Below are 10600 nucleotides of genomic sequence, written 5' to 3'. Positions count from 1 at the left end.
CTCACAAGTCATCCGTCAGCACAAGTGGATCATGATGAATCGCCATTCATCGTTCTCTCTCTCTCTCACGTTGTTTCTCGCTCATTTGTTCTTTAAGATGGAGACTTGGAGAGACTTTGAGAGAAGTTCAGATGAAGAGTTTAAGATTTGAAAAGTAAAAAGGAAAAATTGAAAAAGAAAGGTCGAAGCCATCAATTTCCTGCTTTGCCCCTTCTTAGTCAATGTGAAAAATAAAAGTACAAAAAGCAAAAAAAGAAACTATTCCTTATTTCTTTCGTATGATTTTTAGAAAAGAATATTCACTTAAAACCACTAGAACACAAAAAAATTCCAAACATTTTTTTTTTAATCATAGAATATTTGTGTGGGTTGAATCATAGCCACACAAGTTCTTCTTTTTGAAACCGAGCCACATCCATTTGTGGATTTTTTTCTTCTCTATTTGCCAGTCAACAAAGGCCCACCTACTCTTTCCTTATTTTGTTTAATCTGCTCAGATTCTTCTAGTGGGTTCTAGGCTTCTATCCATTTTCCCACTACAATAAGTTTAATCTGCTCAGATTCTTCTAGTGGGTTCTAGGCTTCTATCCATTTTCCCACTACAATAAGCCAAAAAAAAGGGGTCCCATGAACTCCTCTGCATTCTCTCTCTCTCTCTCTCTCTCTCTCTCTCTCTTGAGTATTTCTCCTCCATAGCCTCTACAATCCTCCATCTCTCATGGCTTTTCATCTTCTTTCAAATATTCTCACCAGTCTGTGAAGGGGGGACGAAGACAAAAAGATTGTGTACCTCTCATATCAAAATGCTATCTAAATGAAATTCTTAGAAATTTTTAAGGGGACATTCGCCCCCCACCCCACTAGCTACTTCCGCCCCTGCATTTCATCAAACCAACCTTAGAGAGAAAGAGTGAGGGAAGAAAGAGAAAGTCTTTTTTTTTTTTTGGAAAATATGATATTATTCATTCTTGACAAAATAATCTAGAGCATTAAACTCTAAACAGAAAGAGCAATTTGCTCTAAAAGTACAATATCTTGGATACTACTGGGGATCGCCTCCATCCAAATTCTATGGGTTATTACATTTACCGCCAACTTTGCAAGTCCATGAGCCGCCGCATTCGCTCCCCATTTTACATGTTCGACATTCCATCTCCTAAAGACAAGTAACACAATATGAATGTCTTCCATTATCTGTCCGTAACGACACCACTGTGGCCCATTAGCTTTGATTGCGTGGACGACTTGCTTAGAATCTCCTTCCAACATGATCTCTTGTAGCCCCAGATCACGATAGAATTCCACTGCACATAACGCCCCCATTGCTTCTGCAATTATTGGGCCGGGGTAGCCTTCCTGGGTTTGGCTTAAAGCTGCACTGACCTGCCCCGTATAGTCCCTGACAATAACTTCCACACCTATTTGTTTATGCTGAGTCTTCAAGGCCACGTCCCAGTTTGCTTTATACTTGTTGCAAGGAGGAGGCTTCCAAGTTCTCACGTTGTCAACTGTTGTGGAAGGGTTCCCCTCTGTGTGTTGAGCAAGGTTCACATCCGTGAGTCCCCTCATTTGCTGCATTAGTTTCTCGGCCTTGTGAACAATAGAGTTTGGGTGAGTAAACCCACCTCCGTGGACCACTTTGTTTCGTCTAAGCCATATGCCTCGTGCAGCGACTGCAAAAGCCTCCATATCCTCTATGTTGCACCTGTGAGACAAGAATTCAAAAACCTTCATGAAACCCACCTCATAGCTGCACTATTCTAAATTATACGACCACTAGCACCCCAAACGTCTTGTGCCACCGGGCACTACCACAGGGCATGGGTAGTTGTCTCCACATCTCGACTACAGAGAATATACACACCATCAGCCACAATCCATTTGCGAAGGAGATTTTCTTTTGTAGGAAGAATGTTATTTCATGCCCTCTAAAGAAAGATCTTTGTTGTGTTGGGGATTTTCAAATTCTATATTTTCTTCCATAAAGAATTATAGATCGATTTATTAGACCCTTCCCCATACTCAGCCGCATTGCGGTCCATCTCCAGGTAATATGCACTCCAAACCGGAAATTTCCCCTGTACTTATAGCTTGCCAAATCAGCTTATTATGTTTTTTGTACCAACTTAAAGGTAGACTACAAATCATGTCCGCTTCCTCCTTCCAAAAATTTTCTTGAATGAGTGGAATATTCCACCTTGAATGGTTGGGTTCTATCATATCGCAGACCTTCACTTCCATTGGCAAGATTCTACATGGAGTTTGGATAGAAAAGGAAGACATTTTTGGAACCCATTTATCACCTCATATATGCACCAACTGTCCATCTACAATGCACCACACTATTCCTACCTGAAGAAGATCTTTTGCTAAGAGGATACTTCGCCAAGCCATCGATGGTCTACTCCTAAGTTTTGCTGCCAGCAATGTATTCTTTGGGTAGCATTTGGCCTTGATGATTTTTGCAGCCAAATTTTCAGGTTGTTGCACCAAACGCCAACATTGTTTTGCAAGTAAAGCCTTGTTAAAACAATGTAGGTTGTTAAAATAGACAACAGAAAGATAATTGTAGGGAAGAAATTTGTATTTCTGATGTATGTTTAATTGTACAATAGAATGACCTATTTATAGTTGAATGAGGACCTAAGAGAAAGGAAATACAATAATTAAAAAATCATATAAAATCAGCATATTTACAATAATGAATATGGTATCAAATATTTCCATAATATATTGTGAATATTACGAGAATATAATATTCTAACGTCCCCCCTCAAACTCTAGGGGGTAAAGCCAACTAGAGTTTAGAGATAAGATCATTGAGTCATCCCGGTGGATGAGATTTGGTAAAAATGTCCGCCAATTGAACTGCAGAGGTGACGGAATGAAGATGTAAAATACCATGCTAAAGATGATTTCAGATGAAATGACAATCAATCTTGATATGTTTTGTGCGCTCATGGAAAACATCATTATGAGTAATCTGTATGGCACTTTAATTGTCACAAAGAACTAGTGGACTAAGGAACACCCATGTCGGACAAAAGCTATTGTAACCAAAGAAGTTTAGATGTAGTGTCAACAAGAGCACGATACTCAACTTTAGTACTAGATCGAGCAACAACAGATTGTTTCTTACTGCGCCATGAAATTAAAGAAGTACCAAGTAAGAAACAGTATCTGGTGGTGGAGCGACAATCAGTGGGATCACCAGTCCAATTAGCATCATAATAGGCCTAGAGCTCAAGAGATGAATGAGAAGAGAAGTGAAGACCATGAAATATAGTACCCTTGACATAGCGCAAAATGCGAAGAACAACAGCATAATGAGTAGATCGAGGTGCACTCATAAATTGACTCACCAAATGAACAACATAGGCAATATCAAGCCGTGTAACAGTAAGATAGATGAGACTGCCAACTAGTTACCTATAGAGAGTAGCATCTGATAAAGGCTCACCATCCGTGGTAGAAGTTTGTCATTGGTCTGGTCGCTGTTTTACTATCTATCAGTCCTGCTCAGGAAAGTAGATCAGATGCATATTTGGCTTGAGAGAGATAATAATCATCATTACTTGAAGTAACCTCAAGACCAAGAAAGTAGCTGAGTGTTCCAAGTCCTTCATTTCAAAATTTTGGCTAAAGAAGGATTCAAGAGCGCGGATGCCTGAAATGTTATCTCCAGTAATAATCATATCATCTACATAGAGAAGGATAAGAATAATACCAGTATTAGTAGTCCGAAGAAAGAGAGCTGAGTCATATGAACTAGAAACAAAGCCTTGTTGAGCAACCACAAAATTGAACTTGGAAAACCAAGCACGAGGAGCTTGCTTAAGACCATAAAGTGCTCGATGGAGTCTGCAAACTTTGTGTGATGGATGATAATAGCCAAGTGGAGGGTGCATATAGACTTCTTCTGTAAGATCACCATTGAGGAATGTGTTTTTAACATCCATTTGAAATAACTGCCAATGACGAACAACAGCAACTTCAAGTAAGGATTTAACAGAGGTTAGTCTAGCAGCATGAGGAAAAGTCTCCTCGTAGTTAATACCATACTCCTGAGTAAAGCCTTTCGCAACAAGACGAGCCTATCGCATTCCACAGATCCATCTGCACGAGTCTTAATTTTATAAATCCACTTACATCCCACTGCAAACTTCCTAGGAAGCAAATCCACCAGGTCCCATGTATAGGTTTCATAAAGGGCATCTAGTTCATCAAACATAGCTTTTTGCCAAAGAGGGTTAGCACTAGCCTCACGATAAGAGTGAGGTTCGTGAAGAGTAGCAATAACAGAAAAAAAAAATGATAATCATAGAGATGGGCAGGTGGTGCTCTTACCTTATCGGAGCGATGAGGTTCATGTGAAGGCTCGGGAGTGTGTGATGCAGCATGAGGATCCGTAGTCGAATCAGGCAAATTAGAAGCAGCCGTAGAAGGTTTGTCCAATGAGCTTGAGTTATAAGCAGATGATCTAGGAAATAAGACAATGGAAGGGTCAGTGAAGACAAGAGAATATGTGGAGGAGGAATGCAAAAAATGCATTTGGCTGGTGAACATTTTATGTTCCCAAAACTCCACATGACGAGAGATCCGAAGTCGTTGGGCAATGGGGTCATAGCAGCGATAACCTTTTTGAGTGATGCCATAACCAAGGAAGCAACACAAGCGAGAGTGATGTTCAAGTTTGGTACGCTCATGTGGAGGCGACGAACCAAAACAAACTATTCAAAATATGCCGGCAAAGAACAATTGGGTGTCAGCACCACTATGGCTCGCCAGAGAGTTTGAGACTGTGAGGAAGAATGGATTGGGGAAGGCAATTAATCGTTAACATGGCGGTGAGGAAGCGACCTCACCTCAAAAGCGATTAAAATGTGGGTGTCAAAAATATGGGAAACGGAACTGAGACTGGGAAAAAGCAGGAAGCGAACTGGGACCCGGGGTTAAAGTTCAGTTTCAAAAAAAAAAAGCGAGGACCGGTTCCGCGTTCTGAGTTTGGCACCGGTCATAAGGAAGAAAAGCTGAACCGGGTATTAAATAATATATATATATATATATATATATATTTTAATTCTTTTACTCTTAGTATTACGCAATACTCAGTATATATATAAAACAATACTTTTTATTGTTTTAATGTTTTATTTATGTATCTAATTTAAAATTATGTTTAGGGTATTTTAAAAAATTTGAATTTTTATTTTTAAGGCTCATATAGGCAAAAACATTGATTATTTAGGATTTTTATGTTTTTTTAGGTTTATTTTTTAATTATTTGAAACAATCACAATAAAGCCTCTTTAATTTAGACAAAAAGATTAATAGTTTCTTTTTTAAATGAGCTAACTTATGAAAAAAATAATGGGCTTATTTTAGGCCCAATACCTAAAATAAGCCCCAAACACTAATTATTTTTAAAAACCGGGTACCGGACCGGGTAAAACCGGAACCGGCCAGGAACCGGGACCCCGGTTAACCGGGGTCCCGGTTCCGGTTCCGGTTTCCCAAAACCAAGAACCGGGGTACCCCGGTTCCGGTTCCGGTTTTGGCCAAAAACCGGGAAACCGGACCGGGTTGACACCCCTAGGAAATGAGGCAGAGATGAGAAGAGCTCTTACCGTGTCTGAGATGTGACAACGTTTGCATTCTACACGCCCATTTTGTTGAGAAGTGTAAGGGCAAGAACAATGAGAGAGGGTCCCATTTTGTTTTAAAATTTTTTGAAAAGATTTCTCATTATACTCCATAGCTTTATCTGAATGAAAAATTTTGATGATACGAGAAAATTGGGTTTGTACGATTTGATGAAAATTTTGATAAACTTGAGTGAGTTCAGAGCGATGCTGTAATAAATAAATCCAAGTATAACGAGAATAATCATCAAGAAAAATAACAAAATAACGAGATCCCCCTTCGGTGGGAATAAGGGCAAGGCCCCAAATATCAGAATGAACCAAATCAAATGGTGCAAAAGACGAAGACTCACATTTGTTAAAAAATAAATGTGTTTGTTTTCCAAGATGACAAAAAACACAATCAAAAGATTTTACATCTACTGATCCTAGATGACCTTGAGATGCAAGAAGTTGGACACGTGGTAGAGATGCATGACCCAAATGAGAATGCCATAAATTGGAAGAGGCAGTGAATGTTGTGATAGGAGCTACTAAGTGAGTAGGAGTCTGTAGGAAAGAAAGCTCAAAAAGACATCCAATCTTACGGCCGATCTCAAATAGTTGACCTGTATGTGGATCCTGCACATCAACACCCCTGTTAGAAAATGTCAACTCCAAACCTAGTTCACAAAGTTGGCCAACTGAAAGAAAATTTAATGACAATTGGGGAACAAGATATGTGTTATCAATAAACAAATTAGGCGAAGAAATAGACACAGTGTGGCTAACAGGTAACCTAGAACCATCAGCAGTATAAATGGCAGGATTGGGAGAAATGACAGACTTTTGGGAAAATAAAGTGGGATTATGGGTCATATGAATACAGCAAGCAGAGTCAATAAACCATGAATTTTTACTTGATGTGATAGACAAGGCAGTAGAGGAACGAGACAGAACCTAATGGATTAATGCCTCAACGTCAAATGTAGTGAGAGCAGAGGATTGAGATGGGTTCTCAGTGTAAGATGCATGTGCAGAGGAACTGTAACATCCCGATATTTCTTTTCTTTTATCTTGTAAATAAATCGAGTGTTACGCTGAAATAATCTTACACAGCGGAAAATCTGAAATTTATCAATACAAAACAATACTCTTAAAATACTTTTCTTTATACAAAATACCCACAATTATGCCAAACAAGGCATTTATACAAATCTATCTGACTCTATAAACTTTAGACAAACTCCACCAACTTAGAATCTTTGTACATCTCAAATATGAAGCTCCAATCACAACTGCATAATTACCTTGACTTTCCATTCCTGCAAGCACTACAAAAACTGTAAAGTAATGAGTCAATTGATTCACGATAATATAAATCATTGTTTAAGCAATTATATCAAAAGGACAGACATTTAATAAAACTACAAAGATCTGTATTATTGAATATCAATATCACTCTCAGTAAGTAAGAATACTTATAGTGGATTACATGAATGGATCGTCAAAGGTAATTACTTGTTGAAACCATTCTGTTGCAATTGAACATTACCCATAACTTTCTCAATGACTGACTTTCTCTCTTTGTCGCCCAAACTCTTTTTCTTCCTCCTCAACTCTCTATCTCAATCCTCCCTTCTCACTCTTGGTTTCCCTCATCTCTGAAAATTCTCTCTCCAGCTCTCTCTCTTTCTCACGTATATTCTATGATTATGCAATATGTTGAGTACGGGAGAGGAATTAAATAGGCAAAATAAAGTAAGATGGAATGAAGAAAGAAGAAAGGAAAATTAAATAAAGGAAAGGTAGGTGTGTTGTCGGCAAGAGTGGGTTGGTGGAAGTAAAGAAAAGAAAGATGAATAACTCAAAAGATAAAGAAGAAAGAATATGCATGATTGAAGGGAAGAGAGAGAAAAATAAAGGAAAAGAGTGTTGGTAATGTCAAAAATGGACAAAGAAGAAAAGTTGACTAATTTGGGTACAGATTTTCCAAAGTTTGACCCATCATAATCTGTCTAATGTCCTCACTTAATCAATCACCAAATATTATAATCATACTCCAAAATATATTAATCAGTCTTCAATTATCATATCTCTTAAATCACCAAATAAAATAATCAGATAAAATCAATATCATATGATCTAATAAATTCCTCAAGCATAAATATCATTACTTAATCATCATCAAATAAATATCTCTAAAATAATACTTTTAAAATCTAGGGCGCTACAGGAACTAGATGAAACAACTGCGGCTGCCTGTTGGAACGGAGCCCCTAATTGACGTCTGTTTTGGAGCTTGTAGCAATTAGCAACAGAATGACCAGGTTGTTTGCAATAGTTGCAAATTAACTTCGTGGAGGACGACTGTGGTGTGGATCGTCTAGGAGGAAATTTAGGAGCACTCTAAGGTGTAGCAGCGACAACCATATTTGGAGATTGCAAGTGCATAGTGGACCGTTGAGTCTCTTCAGACATAAGTTCTATTACAGCAGCTTCTAATGTGGGAAGAGGATTGCGGTGTAAGAGAGAAGCCCGGGTGGGTTCAAAATCTGTATGAAGAGCCATCATGACATGCATAAACTTCCGACGATCCCGATAGTTTGCGAATATTTCCACATCTTCAGGATACTTCAATTGAGGATCTGTAGCGGATAATTGCTCCCAAAGATTATTAGTTTAAGAATAAAAATCTGCAATAGACTGACCTAGCTCCTGACGTATCTAATAGAGTTTAGTTTCAATCTGAAACTCTAGTGAGGTATCATAAGTACAATTGTATCACTTTGCCAAAAACTCCTAGGCAGCCTTTGCATTACCAAGCTTGGGAAGCAAACTGTGGATAGAAGGAACTAAAGTATTAATAAACCAAGAAATAATCCTATAATTTGCACTATCCTAACCTTTAAGTCTATTGGCAAATTTGTTAGCTGATTCACCTTCTTTTTGTGTGGGTGCAATAACATCCCCACAAACATAATGCCATAATCTTCTTCCTCTAAATTTTTTTTCATATTTTGAGTCCACAACATATAATTGGAATCGTCTAAAATATTGTCAATAGCACGGACAATATTATCAAGATTGGTAATCCTATGTGGCGGAGGTGCAGGTGCAGCCTTATGAACAGATCTGGTGTGACACGCCCACTATAGCTAGAGTGCACCTGCGAGCAGAGATCCAGTGTGACGCGGTACACAGCAATAAGTGTACAACCGCAGGCAGTGATCGAGTGTGATGCAGCATTGTGGAGTACCGAGGATCTGGTGTGTGGCGAGACTAGGGAGCGTGTGGCATGTGAATCTCACACGCAGAGAGTTTGACCGGTGCGTGGCGGCGTGTGGCAGACTATTTTGGACCTGTTTCTTCACAGATTTTTTGATTTTGAGTGATAAAACCTCTACAACTTCCGTTACGTACAAAAAAAACTGCAACAAGCGTTTGGTGTAATGTTGAAACAAAAAGAAACACCAAAAAGAACGCTAAAAAAAAAAAAAAAAAAACTATACGGACGATGAACGAAGGCTTAAAAGAGGCACTAGGAAAACGATGGCTCTGATACCATGTTAAAATATACAACAGAAAGATAATTGTAAGGAAGAAATTTGTATTTCTAATGTATGTTCAATTGTACAATAGAATTGCCTATTTATAGTTGAATGAGGCCCTAAGAAAAAGGAAATACAATAATTACAAAATCATATAAAATCAACATGTTTACAATAATGAATACGGTATCAAATATTTCCATAATATATTGAGAATATAATATTAGGAAATATAATATTCTAACATAGGTCATGAAATCCCATTCCCCCTTGGGACTTGGCACACCCCATTTTTTTCCAGCTATTTTCTTGTCATTATTCTTATGCACCCACCAGAATTTCGGCGTGATCACATTAAGCTCTTTCCATAACATTTTAGGGAGTAAAAATATGCTCATACTGTGTAGGTGGGTATTGCTTGGACCACCGCTTTTAAAAATGATCTCATTCCCAGCTTGTGATAGAAACTTTATTTTCCATTCAAAGACCTTCCTCCTTACACTCTCCGTAAGATGCTGAAATTCTCAAGTGCGTGACTTGCCCACCAAAGCTGGTAGACCCAAATATTTATCATCATCGGTAGTGCGTTCAAGCGCACCTACCCACCCTGCCAGATTCCAACAAGCTGCACGCGAGCCAATTCCCCCTACGCCCTTCCCTTGTCGATAGTGCGCTCGAGCACACCCTCCAGTGTGATCGAGTGCACCTACGGTGCAGTGCCTATTCCTAGCAGCTGCAGCTTCTGTTTCGAACAACTGCAGCCTCTTTTTGGGGTCGTTTGTGAGTTTTTATTTTATTTTATTTTATTTTATTTTTGTTAGTTTAGTTCATGTGGGGAGACATTCTAACACCCCATGTACCATGTTCATATTGGTATAGTCCTTATCACCATGTTAGAGATTGTCCTACCTCTGGACAATTTTCTAACTATTCTTATGAGCATATAAACACACCGTTCTCTAGATCGAAGAATAACCCTTATTCTGATTTCTATAACCCGGTATGGAGCTACCATTCTAATCTCTCGTGGCAAGCTCAAGCTCCTAGAAATTATGCTCTACAATTTCATGAACTGCACCATCAAGCATATTTGCAGTTCAATGATCAATCCTATTATTCCCCTCAATATCAATCAGCTCCACAATAGCAGTATCGGGCCGAGCCACCTCCTCCGAGGAATTCTGACTTTGAAGAAAAGATGTTAGTTGTTCTCAGCTGACTGGAGGCCAATGATCAACTAGTGCACTCTCACTCTAATCCATAGCCAAGATAGAAGCTCACGTCGAACAAATTGTCAATACCCTCAATAGGGAAGAAGAAGGAGAGCTTCCAAGCCAGCCGATGGCCAATCCTAAGGGACACTATATGGTGGATGGGAGTACTTCTTATCATGAGCAAGCTATCACTACACGGAGGAGTGGAGAAGTG

The sequence above is a fragment of the Corylus avellana genome, chromosome ca1, assembly GCF_901000735.1.
Source record: "Corylus avellana chromosome ca1, CavTom2PMs-1.0".
Lineage (NCBI taxonomy): Eukaryota > Viridiplantae > Streptophyta > Magnoliopsida > Fagales > Betulaceae > Corylus > Corylus avellana.
Note: the sequence above shows the minus strand (reverse complement) of the source record.